Source organism: Eucalyptus grandis, chromosome 8 (genome assembly GCF_016545825.1).
Source record: "Eucalyptus grandis isolate ANBG69807.140 chromosome 8, ASM1654582v1, whole genome shotgun sequence".
Taxonomy (NCBI): Eukaryota; Viridiplantae; Streptophyta; class Magnoliopsida; order Myrtales; family Myrtaceae; genus Eucalyptus; species Eucalyptus grandis.
In genome coordinates, this window is record NC_052619.1 from 8,691,350 (window position 1) to 8,708,533 (window position 17,184).

A 17,184-nucleotide genomic window follows, 5' to 3' on the forward strand; every position below is an offset into this window, starting at 1 on the left:
ACAAGAAGATATTCTGTTATATTCAGTAGGTGATAATGCACAATATAAAGAATAAATTGCTTTTGCATCAAGAGCTTGTCTCTTGGTTATCTCTTTTTGAGTCATTTCGCTTGACTCAACGGCTTCTTTTCCTCTTTCTGAGACAGGTGCAGCTTTAGGAATGATTCCTTTGTCTACTACATCCCATTCCAGAGGATCCTTTGATCTTAGGAATGCCTTCATCTTGTTTTTCCATATGTTGTATTCCTTCCCATCAAAATAAGATGGTCTGGTATTCCTTTGCCCTTCAACCAGTCCTGGAGCCAACATACTAGCCATGGATCTTTAATTCTGAAGTAAAACACTTCAACTTAAGTGAGTACACAAGCTCTAATACCAATTGTGAAAGCTAGTATGAGCACCTAGAGGGGGGTGAATAAGTGTAAAAACAATTTTACGAGATAAGTGTGCAGCACTATTCAACAATAGATTATGAAAAGGAAATTCGTCTCTTGTGAACAAAATGAGTTACGATCAAAGTAAAAGAGAGTAGGGAAGAAAATATGAACACAGAGATTATAGTGGTTCAGTTTAATCCAAGCCTACGTCCACTCTTCCGCACTGACAGCCCACCGGCTGGATTTCACTATAAACAAAAGAGTTGTTCCAGTAAAGCTCTTCCTTGATTCCACAGTATAGAGACTCTACTACACTTCCTCAAGGTCTCTCAAAGATATAGACTCTTTTTGCGTACAAGATTTCGCTCAACGGTTTAATTGACTAAGAACAAGGAGCTTCAGACTTTGGAATTCTTCTATCGCGCACACACTCGAACAACTGGAACGTCTTCCTTATATACTCCTTTATGCCATCATACCCGTTGGCACTTACCAAATGAATTCTTCCAATCTACCCGTTGGACAGAATCAATTAGGAAGATCTTCGAACTATTTAAGGAACATGGTGATAGCCCATCAATCCTGCTCGCCCATACAATCAGGATCTAGGTTTCCATAAGTAGAACATTCCAAGTATACTTCGCCAATCAACGGATCCAAAATCCCTGAATCAATCTTGATTTGAATAATGGATTCCAACATGTTATATTCAGCCAAGAGATCTTCTCCAGTCGATAAAGTCAAATCCTTAACGAAACATCCAGTTCTGGATAAGCCTTCTTCGACGGTCTAGAGACTATCAATGAGGATAGACTTTGAGTGTTGAGTCTAGCAGTTCGGAGGTCTTCAGACTTGATGGAAGAGTCTGCAAGTCTTCAGACTAGACTGATGGAAACGTTTTGTCAACTTCGAAACACTCAAAAAAGTTTTCTCCAACATCATGCACTATTGATCTTGACTCTTTGGGTACTGCTTCATTGGGATACAATTTTTTTGCAACTGATAGTCACCTATCTTGACTCTCTTTTTTCATCTATGGGTATTGGCCTTACTTTTACGAGGCACACTGCTTTTTCATGCCCCAGTTCTCATGCATTTTTTCTTCACTTCTTTTTATGGGCATTGGCCTTACTTTTACTAGGAACACTACTTTTTCATGCCCCTTAGTTCTATTTTGAATTCAATTCTTGCGCACAATGCACACGTCAAACAATTACACTTTGAATGACACTCGAACTTTTCAAGAGTCTTCATTTGCCTTTTGCCTTACCCCAGTGTGGGGGATGATCACCAACTGGGTTTAAAGAAATGAAATTGCAGGCTCAAGTGGGCTATGTAAATGATATAAGTGTATAGGATAGTAAAAGAAATGTTCTTCGTCATCCTAAGGCACTTAAATTACCACATAAATTCAACGTTTAGCATGACTAGAAGATTGATGCAAGTGAGAGCAAGAAAATTTCAATCCATTTTCTTCACCTTATGGTGCTGTCTTACCCTCCAATTTGCCCCGATGTGGGGTGGTTTTTGACAGGGGTAATTTGAAAAGAATTTTCATAAGTGTATGAAGCTTCAAATGGGTTAAGCAATAGATCACTTGTAGTGTTTAGGATAGAGAAATGAATTGCCCCTCATCATTTTTGTTATCGTACCTTTCGTGAGAGAACTCTTTACCTTGCGGCTATGTAACTTCCTACACTCATCTCACAAGTGTATAAGTAAGGGACTGTGTATAGGATAGGGCTTGCCTTTCATCATCCTGATATGTCTCAACATTCTTAAGCATTGATGTCACTCCATTGAGTTGTCTATCTTGACAAATTTCCACATGAAATTGGTGAGCTAAATCAACATGAAAATTCTCTTTTCAAAAGAGTCCAGCAACTTTAAGCATGAAAAGCTTTTGTGACTTCAAAACAAACAATTTATCGCACTCAAAATATGGTTTTAAGCATTCATTCAGGGGATTTCTCCACCAAGGGATTGCTTTAGCAACGGATGTCCTTGGATTGTCTCTATCAATCAAAAGTGAAAATCCGCTTTTGCCCTTGCACAAGAGAATGTGCATGAATAGGATACTATGCAACATCAAAGTAAATTCAAATTGCACATCCATTTTGGCTCGGATCGAGATTTTATCCTAGTTGGGTCACTACCAAAATCTGCCATGCCCCCAATCTGTCACCCAATGCGCCCTTTTCAAATCTTTTCTCATTAGGGCAAGCAAGTAATGCTCTTAAACATGAAGTAAATGAGTTAGAAAATTAAACAGGGCTAACCTAATGCATGCTTTTGGAAATGGCTTGAAAAATGATTTTTTTATTCTCCTTTTTTGGGATTTTTTTTTATGAGGAAGCATGAAGAAGCCCAGTCCTCAGATTTTCTCCATGGATGATATTTTCTTTTCATTATTGGATATCGTCATCGGAGTGGTTTGGTGTACCCCATCATGTCCTCAAAATTGGAAATAAAATTGTAATTTCATTGAATAGAATCAAATGAATTACATTATTGGAATGGAAAATGCAAACAAGCCAAACCCTAGAAGCGAAAGCGATAATTGAAATTTCAGAAAGCAGGAAATCCTAAACAAAAGTTGAAATCCTAGAAGATAAGAACTTCTTCACTCATTGATAGCGTTTGCGCTTCCATCATGGATGGACATAGGATTTTTCTAATTACCGCTGAAAGAGAACGCCTTTGTATCCAAGAGGTTTTGGACCTTATGCTTCAAAACATAGCAATCATCAGTGGAGTGACCAACCTCTCCCATGTGATAGTCACACTTTTTGGAGGGATTATATGCAGGATAATGCTCGGGATTTGGTCGCTTCGGCTTAGTAGAGAGTAATCCCTTCTTTTGGAGGATAGGCAAAACTTTGGATAGGGGTCTAGGAAGAAGTGTAAACTGTCTCCTAACATTCCGTTGTCGACCTGAGAACCGATGTCCTCCACCTTGTTGCTCAGTAGAAATCTTAATTACCAGAGCACGATTGGATGTATCACGATTCGGTTGAGAATAGGCCATATTAATCTCAGCTTCAAGGTCCTTCTCCTTCTTGGTAGAAAACCGTTTGTTAGATGGCTCAGTAAACCACCATTCTCTTATCCCCATCTCGATTTGTTCTCCCACGGGAACAAGTTGGTTGAAGTTTTCAACGTATGTGCTAGCCATCCGATTATGGAACTTAGACGGGAGAGTCTTGATGAACAACTTCATCAACTCTTTGTCAGTAGGCTCAGGAGTGATTTGAGCTGCTAGATTTCGCCATCTCACGGCATACTCCTTAAATGATTCACTCCTATTCTTCTCCATTCTCTCAAGATCTTCTGGGGAAGGTGCAATGTCCATATTGAACTTATACTGCTTGAGAAACGCATCGGCCACTTCATTCCAGGTGTCGAGAAGATTGACGTTCTTCATCACATACCAACTTAGTGTAGGCCCGGTCAAACTTGCATGAAATGATTGGATCATGAGGGGCTCATTCTTGACATATTGGGCCATGCGTACGTGGTACATCTGCAAATGAGCTTTTGGGCAGGAAGTACCATCGTATTTCTCGAACTCCGGCATTTTAAATTATTTTGGCATCTTAACCTTCTCATACACTGACTAGTCGAATGGTAGTGAACTCTGTGACTCTTGCAATTGCTTCACTTTCTCTTCCAGCTTTGCGAAGCGTTCATCTTACTCCGTCTTAGGGACGTTATCAAGCTTAGCCTTTTCGGCGGTGATCAACGGTGGGTCATCTTCCAGCTCAGGCATGTCGTCATCACCCACTTGGGCCTTGTTTGTCTGCTTCGAAACTGCTATTTCGGGGAGAGCAGGTGTAGGAGTCGAATCCACTCGAAGGGATTGGATTTGAGTTCTCAGAAGCTGCATAGAGGTGACTAACTATTGGAGTTGGTCTTCCATAGTGGAGATACGATCATGCATCTCAGCTTGATCGGCTATTCTAGCTCTTAATCGTGTAATAAAGGACGAACGTGAGGGATCCGTTATCACCTAATTCAAATGAATGAAAATATGTAAGCACGAGGTGTAAATAGAGAGTCAATCCATGACAATGATCTAATCGATTTTTTTATTTCATTTTTATTTTATTTATTCATGAAAAATTCGTGCAAGAAGGGAATTTCCTAAAAAAGAGTTAGAAAAATAGACATCCTAGCAGGACCAAATTTCCTAGACATGAATTGAAAACAAATTCTCCAAATTTTTTTTTTAGTTATTTTTCAAATGATTCATTGCATGACAATTTCCTCATTTCATTTCTAATTGACAAAGCTATTAAACCAATGATCGACGTAGATTGTCATGGATGGGCCAAGAGTATGACAAAGTAAGTAAATTGCATAGTGTAGGGATATAAAACTTACTTCACCAAGGAAAATCAATGGCAACCACATAGACATGCACATGCGACGTGAGGCTCAATTTCTACTTTAAACAGATATAGTAAAGTGAAGCCACAGGGATGATCGGACTAGCCACGGGCGTGCGGACTAAGTTGGGTCCTCATGACTTCGGCTTGGTCAAAGAGCCAACCTAGGTCGCGGGCATGCAAACCGAGGTGGGTACTCTCGACACCAAAAGAGAAACTTCGGGATTGGGATGGGCGACTCATACCGCGGGCATGCGGTAGAAGTAGTATCCATCTCAACACCATTCTAAATGATTCTATGTGGCCCAAGTCCGACGGCAGGTTGTGTGTGCAAGAGTGTAGTGCAAATGCAAGGCATACACAACAGTTTATATCAAACGACACTTCAATAATTTGAATTCAAAACATTCATCCCCAACTCCAACCTGCAAGACAAGGGTTAGCAATCACTACTCCCCTTATACCATTCATCTGCAAGAACATTTAACACCTTAAATGTTAGGGACGTACCTGGGATCCTCGATGCCAAACAAAAACATTTTTCAAAAGAAAAGAAAAATTGGCTTAAGTCCACTAAGAGTTTTAACTCAAGTCCCCCGTGGAGTCGCCAAGCTGTCGCGACCAAATTTTTGGGTGCACCACCTAAAATTAGACTAATGGATTGTTAAGCCTAGACTTAACCCGGGCTCTCCTAAGCCCATACCAATTTGCGACTTAGGTTCAAATATCTAGCATGCAAACGGGAGTCGCCACTAATCAATTTTCGGTAGGTCGATTAGACACTTAAGTAAAATAATTGGAGAATTATTTTACTTCTACAAACCAGAGATTTTGGGTACAGGGACTTGATTACGTTAGATTTCTCTAATGCCATTTCGGTACAATTCTCTTTTATTTTGAAAAATGTTTGGCAAGCAGCCTGAATTGATTTTTAATTTACCTCCCTAACATGTGAGGTGTTCATGCGGGTGCGCAAACCACCAATTTAACACTCAAGAAAGCAAATAATAAAAATGTAGAACTTACCTCATAGTAACAAAAGCATCTGCAATGTTATATCAGAATTCACATCGACGATCTTAGATATGATTTCTAATTAACACGCAATCACTCAATTTTTTTATTTTCATTTATTTAATGAGAATCATGCTTTATGCAATGCATGTTACTAATCTAACATGAAATGATGTGACATAGTAGTATAGCCTAAACTATATGAATGAGTAATATATATATATATATATATATATATATATATATATATATATATTTTGTGTTTTCTTAATGAACATGCAATAATTAAATATGCCATCTAAATGAACCAAAATTGCCTAATCTTAATGACGGGTAATTTCTAATTCAATTAACCTAGTAACAATTACTAAATGATGTGCATTTCATGAACCTAATTCTATATGACGTGCACATGATTTTTATTTTTATTAATAAGCATAAGATCTATCCTAATATGCAATGACATGCAAAGAATGCCCTAATTCTAATTTTTTTCTTTTATGAAATTCGAAATTAAAATTGTCAAATAATTAAATGTGCAATTCATTTTTTTTTTTTAAAGAAAACTAACATCCTAAATGAATGCATTTTTTATGTTTTCTTTTTAAATCGAAATAAAATCCTTATTCTAAACATGCAAGATAACAAGAAATATTCTAAAACAAACCTAATCCTAATTCGAATATTTTTGGATTTTTTTTTACAAGAATAAAATTGATTCAACCAATATGACAACAAATCAGATAAGATAGGATTGATATCCATAAATTGGCAAATCATATCTCGCGCATGAGATCGGATTGGCCAATTGTAAACTAAATCGCGAATCAAATCTCAAGCGTGAGATCGGATTGATGATTTTGCAAGCAATTACGAGTCGGATTTTGGGCGCGAAAATCAAACTCTCAATCCTAAATTTCAGAGGCAATTTCATGTTAGGAATTTAAGTCATACATTAATGAATAATTATACTAAAAAAACAAGTAAAATAAAATAGAATAAAATAAAAAAATAATAGAAAACTACCTAATGTGATTTTTTTTTTTTTTTTTTGCTTTTCACCCACAACTTGGCAACTTCGTGGTGGGTCAACGTCGGTCGCCGGTCGTGGTCGTCGGAGCTCGGTGAAGAGGACCAGTGCGAGCAAAGGGACGTTGGATGTTAAGTGTTGCAGCGGCGTCGCTTGGGGAAAGCTGCAGGCTTCGGGGTACAGCGAGCGAGCGAAGCGGCGACGTCGGCAGCGGCTGGGCGCGACGGATCGAGAACGGGGATCGGCTAAGGCGCGATGGCTTCGTCGGGCTGGTGGGGCGGATCGGCGAGGCAGCAGCAGTTTGCGGGGCCGGCGGATCTGATGGTGCGGATCGCAGTCGTCAAGTCATGGCTGTTGTAGGGGAGCGACAGCGCGGTGGTGGGGAAGAAGGGCTGTTGGCATCGCGAGGGTTCGTGAACGGTGGCCAGCGGAAGCGGAGGTGCGGTGTTACGGAGACTTTCGGTGGGCGAAGGGCGACGAGCAGCGGTGAACGGCAGGCTTGAGATCGGTTACAGAGCATTACTGGTGTCAGACCAGAGGCGGTGGATCAGAATCGCGAGTAAGCAGGTCGCAATGGTGGCCTTCGGGTTGTTGGTGTGAAAGCTAGTACGATCACCTAAAGGGGGTGAATAGGTGCGAAAACAAATTTTCCAAAGTGAAGTGAGTGATTTTACTTCTAAAAGAACTCTGTTCAGCAATAGATTATGAAAAGGAAATTAGACTCTAATAATCAAATAGAATTACGATCAAAGTAAAAGAGCTTCGGGAAGAGAATAAAAACACAAGGTTTATAGTGGTTCGGCTTAATCCAAGCCTACGTCCACTCTTCCGCACTGACAGCCCACTGGCTGGATTTAATTATGAATCAAAAGAGTTGTTACAGTATAGCTCTTCCTCGATTCCACAATGTAGAGACTCGCTACACTTCCTCAAGGTCTCACAAAGATATAAACTCTCTTTTGAGTACAAGATTTCGCTCAACAATTGAATTGACTAAGAACAAGGAGTTTCAGACTTTGGAATTCTTCTATCCCGCACACATTCAAATAATTGGAACGTCTTCCTTATATACTCCTTCATGCCATCACACCCGTTGGCACTTACCAAAGGAGTTCATCCAATCTACCCATTGGACAAAATCAATTAGGGAGATTTCGAGTTATTTGAGGAATATGACGATAGCCCACCAATCCTGCTCGCCCATACAATCAGGATCTAGGTTTCCATAAGTAGAACCTTCCAAGTATACTTTGCCAATCAACGGATCCAAAATCCCTGAATCAATCTCAATTTGAATAATGGATTCCGACATGCTATAACCAACCAAGAGATCTTCTTCAATCGATAGAATCAGATCCTTAACGAGATACTTAGTTCTAGATAAACCTTCTTCGATGGTCTAGAAATTGTCAATAATGATAGACTTTGAGTCTTGAGTCTGGCAATCCGGAGGTCTTCAGACTTTGATAAAAGAGTCTCGCAAGTCTTCGACTAGGCGATGGAAACGTTTTGTCAACTTCAAAACACTCAAGGAAGTTTTCTCCAACAATCTCCCCCTTTTTTGATGGTGACAAAACTTTCCTGCAGATTTGGATAACTTTGACTTGCAAAACAATGCTCAAGCAAACATGGATATCTCACAAAAGATAATTGGCTTAGTAAAGATAACATTAAAATCTGCATCCATAGAAAAGAGTTAGTCCTGTAAATGAGCAACTATCTTTGCCATGAATTACCAATAGCGCTTAGTGCTTAAACAAACGATCAAACAGTCCAAATCCAAATCCAGTCACAACCAAACAGCCAAACACAAAAGTAAAGTCAATCAAGAAGTCAAGAGTTTAACTCTCAAATTTCAAATCTCAAATCTGCACCACATCTCTCCCCCTTTTTGTCAGCATTAAAAAGGTAGAGACGAAAAGAGAATGGAATTAGGTTGCTTTGGAACACGAACAAGCTACAAATCTCCCATTGATTAGACAATCCCTTCCAGCTTTTTCAAATCCTCCTTCAGTTGAGCCACATCTTCACCCTTGGCATTTACTTGAACTTGAAGAGCAAGGGCATGAATTTGATCATGCAAAGAAACTGAAGAGGCTTGACCTGCATTCTGCAAGTTCTGAACTTCGCATCCCAGAGCATAAATTTAGCCTCGCATCTCCATAAGAACATCAAACACTCTGCGAAAATCTGCTGAATTATCGTCCGAGTGCGGCTTCGCACGATCGGTAGGTGTATTGGCAGATGATGGAAAGTCAGCACAATCACTCGTTAGGCGATGAAACCTCATGGCCTTCCTCAGGGAATTGAGAGGCATAGATGTCTTCTAGATCTGCAGGTGAGCAACTTACTCCTTCACTAGTAGCAGCAATTGAAGATGTACCTCTTTTCTCAGTATCTCCCCCTATTTCATTGCCTTCAGGCGGTGAGAAGCACTCTTCATGCTTTGTTTCCTCTTGTTCACCTCTGCCCTCTTCTTCTTCTTCCGCAATCCTTTCTTCCTCTGCTTCTTTCTCCATTGATTCTCTCTCTCCAGTCCTCTGTTTGATCTCCTCCTTGTCCTGTTCCTGTCTCACCTCTGTCTCTGGAACAAAACGACTTAGGTTTTTCAAAGCAAGAGCAGAAATTGTGATATCATCCTCATCCTCTTCATCCTCCAAGATGAGTGCTCTTCTTTTGTTGGATGAAGCAACCATGGGCTCCTTCCCTTTCCGTTTTGTAGCCGAAGAGACTGGATGAGTCTTGACAGGGGTTTTGTCCTTGAATTGCTCCAAAGCCTTGTTAAGTTCCTTCAGACGCATTTTCGAGACCATTTTCAGTCCCACCACCATTTGATCGCATGTTCGAACACAAAGAATCCTGGGAGGCTAAATGTCCAAATGTCTGAATAACTTAGTGACAAGTGCTGAGTAAGGAAGTTGGCCCTTGTCCTTCACCATCGTTCTGTACATGTAAAACATAGTAGTGTGTGGAAGAGAGAACTTTTTGCTAGCGTTAATGGCATACATCAGCTTTGCCTCCAAGTTTGAAACATCGGTCTTCGAAGTCAATTTGGGTCAGAGGCAGTTGATCACTATCTTGTGAAGCAAAATATTTGAGGTATTCATCCTCGAATATGAAATCTTTCCTTCCGCCGTTCTATCCCGAACAAGTTCTACCATCGCACGTCCAATAGACACACTGATTGGTTGGAATTTCCCTCTTTCAACTCTAATTACATCAGCTAATGTATCCATGTAAACTACATAGTCCTGATCTCGAACATTGAAAGAGAATCTATTCGCATCCAAGAAACTTAGATTAGAATAGAAGTAAGTAGTGAGTTCAGTACGAGCCTCTGTAGTTTCAGAACAAAACCGTTCTAGTTGAAGAAGATTGAATTTCTCTCATAGCTTGACATTCGAGAATCAAGAAAATCAAAGTCCACACTTCTAGGGTTAATCACACCATGCTTTAGCAACTTAGAGTATAGTCGCTTGTGTTCCTCCGAGCGAAACAAATCTGTCATGTTGCTTCGGATTTTTGCCGCAACACCCATTCTAGGTTTAAAATGAGTGTACATCCTATCATCATCGTTCCCATCAGGTTGGCTCAGCTCCCCAACACGTGGATCACTTGGGATATTTGCAAATGCTTCTTCTGCTAACCCCGCAGGAGCAATTCCCAATAGTTCCATTGTGCGTAAAAAGTAGGTCTCATTTCGATACCCTTTGTCTTTCAAAAAATTCATTAATATAGTTCAAGGGAGTACCACCTTTCTTCAAAGCACAGTAAAGCTTATACATAAAAGCGGGCTTTAGAGTTCTTATGGATTCTGCATCTTCGATGATTTATTCCTCTTCTCGATGTTCAATATTCTGAGGTCTAGATGGAGGAGATTAGCGCTTCTAAGAATGTTGTGGGCTCTGCCGCTGTCTAGGAGATTCTTCTTCCTCGGTGAGATCAAAATGCGTAGGACCATCACGCATTTGCCGTGGTCCCCCTGTTCGCGATCCTCGAAGACTTTCTTTGGGATGACATCCTTCACAGTCTTTGAGAGATTCCAAGCTTGTTTCGCAAGAAAGGTGAAAACTTTTCGAGGATTAAACAAGAGAAGAAAAGAGAAGTTGAAGATCTGTGCTCTCTTAGGGTTTTTGTTAGGGGTGAGCGGTTCCCGATTCCTTACAGGTTCCGCTTGGAACCTGGAAACCTACCCTCGGGTACAGGTTCCTCATTTTTTGGAACCGGAACCTACTCGTCGAGAACCAAGAACCTGGAACCTACCCCGTCACAGTTCCGGTCGGTTCTGTGTTCCAACAGTTCCAACGTGTTCTTTGTTTTTTTTTTTTTTTCATTTTTAGTTTAAAAAATGGAAATGAATGTAGCAATAATAACAACATAGCCATGAATCCTGCAACCCGATGCTAGAACACACTTCACATGCTAAACCAACTTGAAGCTACTGAAGATGCCCATAAACTGATGATTACTCTCATTAAGACATTGCAGATAGCAAACCAGCTGGTAGGTGAAATTGGGCACTTACATCACTACTACATACATACCACATAAGTTAAAATTCCTCAGAATTGACACAACTAAAAGCTCCCCAATGTCTGGAAGGACGACCACTAATAAGCACTACCACACTATGAGAACAAGCACTGTAACCTCAACAAGCACTGAACAGGAAAAGCAAGTCCAACACAAGCCTATAAGTCTCATCAAATTAAGAAGATAAGGCCAATCATTAGCAGAACCGATCAAAAGCGCTGAACGTTGAACACAATGTGTTGTAACAGCAACAAGCTTAACAAGACATAAAGTTGAAGCAACATTAAAATTCACTAAAATCCCATCCCTGATACTATCAAAACCACATGAAGCAACAAAAATTACCACAATTTGCAGATCATCAGATATAAAAAATGCTTGTGCTCGAGAGTAACAAAGCAGCATTGTATCTAAGCAGCTATTTGCTTCCTTACAAGTCTTCAACTCGCTTAAAAGCAATAATCAGAAAAGCATCGAGAGGTCTCTTTCGCAACAACTAAAAAGCTATACCCCAAAGCAAAAGCACCTCCTCCCATGAAAACACCTCAGAACCCTAGCTTGGTGCGGCGCGCCGTGCCTGCGCTTCGCGTTGTACCCGAACGATTTCGGCGACAAAAATTAGGCCACAAAAAAATAAAATAAAATAAAAATACAGCTTTTTTTGGGACAAAACGTGAAGGAATTGGATATGAACCTGATGGTGTTGTCGGTCTGCAAGCGAATCCAGTGAGGGATGGGCCTGTTCGCCTCATCTTCTTCCCTAGCTTCTTCTTGATCCGGCAACGGCGAGCACGCGGCGACGGTGGCGTGACGGCGACGAAGGCACGAGTCTCACGGCACCAACGGCGGCATGAACGGCGCAGCGAAGACGGCGGCGGTCGCGGCTCAACCCACGGCCAAGGGGGGAAGAGCTCAGTTCTGGCGAAGATGGTGACGGTTCGGAGCAACGACGGTCCGGACGGCCGAGCAAGCGGCGGCAAGAGGTGGTGACGGTGGCTTGGGGCGGCGGGGGTGCCTCATGGCAGCGCGGACGGCGAGACAGCTCGTCGGGCTCAACGGCAAGACAGCTCGTCGGACGAGCAGTGGGTGGTGGGGTTCGGTGGCCAAGAGGTGGTGGTGAGTAGGGCGTGGGGCGGCGGTGTGGTGGTGGGTGAAGCGAAGCAGCCCGGCGAGAGGAAGGAAGGAAGGAAGAAGAAGAAGAAGAAGAAGAAGAAGAAGAAGGGGTGGGTTTCGGCCAAGAGAGGGGGAAAGAGAAGAGAGAGAGAGGAAAAGAAAAAAAGTAGGAAAAGAAAAAAGTGGGGGCAGGAAGTGACGTGAGGAGGAAAAAGGGGAGGAAAAAGGGGAGAAAATAAAGGGAGAAAAAGAAGGGGAAAGGGAGGAAAATTGAACGAAGGGGGAATCGCGTGAAAGGGGTTAGGGGTTTTTTTTTTTTTTAACTTGGCCGGTTCCGGTTCCCATAGGAACTGGAACCGGAACCGGAACCGCCGGTTCCCGAAAAGAGAATCGGGAACCGGAACTTGTCCCCTTAGAACCGGGAACGGAACCGGAACCTCGGTTCGGTTCCCAGTTCCCGGTTCTACCCGGAACCACGCTCACCCCTAGTTTTTGTGAGTAAAACGAAGAATAACCAATAGTATATAAAGTAATCAAAGCGAGGCATACGGAACATCGTAAAAGGAAAAATAAAAATGCCTTTTCAAAAAAATAACTGCCTTTTTGAAAAATTAGAAAACCGTCATTTCAAAAATAACTTCTTTTTCGAAAAGGAAAGATTGCTATAATTACGTAAACCGGGAAGATAACATCAATAAATTATAGATAGATGATCGTATCTTTTCGAGATTTTTCCGAGAGATAAATTTCTAAAATAGAAATAACTTACAGTCGAGAATCTTGATCGTCTGAGTCTGAGTGTCTTTAGACTTTCAGCCCTGAGTCTGAGCTTCCTTAGACTTTAAGATATTGAGTCTGGAACGAATAACTTGAAATTGATTTTTCTCCAAAGGCTTTTTAAATATGTCCGCCAGTTGATTCTTTGAATCAATAAACTGAATCGAAACTTCTCCATTTTGAACGTGATCTCTAATGAAATGATGTTGAATCTCTATATGTTTTGCTCTTGAGTGAAGAATTGAATTCTTGGTGAGATTGATTGCGCTGATGTTGTCACATTTGATCTCAGTGCATGAATCTTCAATTCCAAAGTCTCTTAGCTGTTGTTTTATCCACAGAATTTGTGAACGACAACTTCCAAGAGCTACATACTCTGCTTCCTGTGTAGAAATAGCTACGGTACTTTGCTTCCTTGAAAACCAAGATATCGTTACTGTTACCAAGTAGTTGACAGGTGCCCGAAGTGCTCTTTCTATTAACTCGCTTCCGCTAGGTTCGTCCAGTATCCAAGAAGAGTGAAGTCTCCCTCTTTAGGATACTAGAGGCCTAAATTTGAAGTTGAGGCAATGTATTTGATAATACGTTTTGCAGCACTTAAATGAGATTCTTTGGGGTCTGATTGAAATCTGGCACACATACAAACACTAAACAGAATGTCAGGTCTAAAAGCAGTAAGATAAAGAAGTGACCCAATGATACTCCTGTATAGCTTCTGGTCAACTTTCTTTCCTCCTTCATCTTTGTCCAACTTCAAGGAACTTGACATTAGTATATCAGTCTTTTTGCAATTCTCCAGTTCACTTTTTGACAAGTTCTTTAGCATATTTTTCTTGGTGAATAAAGGTTCCCTCCTTCAGTTGTTTCACTTGAAGCCCGAGAAAGAAGGTTAGTTCACCCGTCATGCTCATTTCAAATTCATCCTGCATAGACTTAGAGAATTTCTTGCACAGATTTTCATTAAAAGATCCAAAAATAATATCATCAACATAAATTTGAACAAGTAAAAAGTTTTTGCTTTCTCTTTTGATAAACAGTGTAGTATCTACTTTACCTTTAACAAAGCCATTTTGAATTAAAAACTTACTTAGTCTGTCATACCAAGCTTGAGGTGCTTGCTTTAAACCATATAGAGCATTTTTTAGTCTGAATACAGAGTCTGGTTTTCTTGGGTCTTCAAAACCGGGAGGTTGTTCCACATAGACTTCCTCTTGGATAAATCCATTTAGGAAAGCACTTTTGACATCCATTTGGAATAACCTGAAATTCTTATAACAAGCAAAGGCAAGTAATAATCTAATTTCTTCTAACCTTGCTACTGGCGCGTAAGTTTCATCATAGTCTATCCTTTCTTCTTGCGTATATCCTTTGGCCACGAGTCTTGCTTTGTTCCTTACAACTTTTCCTTTCTCGTTCATCTTGTTTCTGAAAACCCATTTAGCTCCAATGATGGATTTACCTTTCGGTTTATGAGTCAATTCCCAAACATTATTGATACTGAATTGCTTGAGTTCTTCTTGCATAGCTTCAATCCAGCTTTCATCAGTTAAAGCTTCTTCTATGCTCTTGGGTTCTATTTTATAAATAAGAGCCACAACACTAGACTCTTCACGCCTTTTGGATCTTGTGCGAATTCCTTCATTAATATCTCCAATAATGAGATCTTTGGGATGACTGGACTTATGCTTCCAGTTGCTGGTTGATTTGTCGGACTGTTGATCATTTCCTTCATTTGAATCTTCGATGATCATTTGTTGCTGATCTTCTGAAGTTTGAGCTGCTTCTGGAGATTTAGACTTTGTAGAGTCTGGACCAGGTTCAGATTCTTCAAGTTGAGTCTGAATCGATTGATTTTGCATAAAGTCCTGAAATTTGACATTCATCGATTCCTCCACAGATTGAATCTTTTTATTGTAACTTTGTAAGCTTTTCTTGTGATTGAATATCCAAAGAAAATACCTTCATTTGATTTTTCTTCAAACTTACCAACTCAATCATTTGCATTTTTCAATATAAAACATTTGCATCCAAACACATGAAAATATGAAACATTTGGCTTCTTTCCTTTGAATAACTCATAGGGAGTTTTCTCCAGAATAGGCCTTAAGAAGACTCTATTAATAATATAGCACGCTGTAGAAACTGCTTCAGCCCAAAAACGAGAAGAGATGTTACTTTCAATTAAAAGAGTTCTAGCCATTTCCTACAACGATCTATTCTTTCTTTCCACAACTCCATTTTGCTCTGGAGTATATGGTGAAGAGAACACATGCTAAAAGCCAGATTCATCACAGAATTTAGCAAAGTCTTGATTTTCAAATTCACCTCCATGGTTTGTCCGTATACTTGAAATAGCATACCCTTTTTCATTTTGGACTTTCTTAGCAAATTTTATAAAATAAGAAAATGTTTCAAACTTACTTGCCAGGAAATATACTCAAGTGAATCGTGAATAATCATCCACAATTACTAGGCAGTATTTCTTACCTTCAATGCTCTGAGTTCCGGTTGGTCCAAAGAGATCCATATGCAAGAGCTGCAATACACGATTAGTGGATACTTGATTTATTGGTTTGAATGAATTTCTTACCTGTTTTCCCAACACGCATGGTGTGCATAGATCGGACTTTTGGTATGTCAGTTTGGGTAGTCCACGAACAAGCTTCTTTACTGAGATTTTGGCTATTTGCTTTATGTTGATGTGCCCAAGTTTTATGTGCCATAAGTTTGCTTCCTCTTGAATTGAGATTAGACATTGGGTTTCATCTGGTTTGATATCCAAGAGGTAGATATTCCCATGTCTTCGCCCTGTGAAAGATTGAGAGGAGTATTTACTGGTTCCTGAACAAACATATTCCTTCTTGAAAGTTTATTTTAAAACCAGTGTCGCACAGCTGACTGATACTCAGCAAGTTGTAGTTGAGTCCTTCTACTAAGGAAACAATACTGATCGTGAGGCTTTCAATCTTTACAGTTCCGTATCCCACAATTCTTCCTTTGCTATTTCCTCCAAAAGAAACTTTTCCACCATTAACTTGCTCAAGTTTTATGAAACAATTTGAGTCTCCTGTCATATGCCTTGAGCATCCACCATTCAAGTACCATTTAACCTTTTTCTTGATAGCGACCTGCATTTAAAAAAGAAACTCAAGCTTTCTCTGGTACCCATATTTTCTTGGGCCCATTGGTGTTAATGTAATACAGTCTTTGCCCATACCTTCTTAACAGGTTTCCAAACTATAGGACATTCTTTCTCAAAATGATCTGAGCCATTGCACTTAGAACATTTAAGAGCACTGCGCGACCTAGAGGTTTTACAAAAACTTTTGGAAATGATTTTTGTAAGAATCTTTTGTAGGTCATTGCTTAATTCTTTCCTTTACTTTAGGAAAATCAATTAGAGGAATGGTTTCAGCAGTCATTCCCAAACCCGATTTGTTGAAGTACGGTCTTTGTCTTTGAAAGAATTTTTTCAAGTTTCTCAGATCCTATAGAAAACATTTTAGAAATACTTGAGATATCATTTTTCAAGAATGCATTTTCTTTTGAAAGATTGTCTGCATTTTCTTTCAAAGTAGTAACACTTTTGTGTAAACTTTCGACCTTCTCTTTCCAAACAATTTCCTGTTGTTTTAGTGCAGAATTTTCCCTTTTAAGTTCGGAAATCCTTTTGAGAGAGGTTTTAAGACTAAGACATAATTCATCAATGTATCTAGAGACTTTAGTAGGAATTTTTAAATTACTTACCTCGATTTCACTTTGTCTAAGTCTCGAGTCTGTCTCGTAGTCCGAATCCGAGTCCGATTGTGCCATGAGACAAATATTGGCATAATCATCATCACTTTCCTCACATTCGGTATCACTCCAAGTTTCTGCTTTAAGTACCTTCCGATATTTCTCAGCTTTTCCTTTCTTTCTCTTCAGCAGGGGACAGTTGGTTCTGATGTATCCC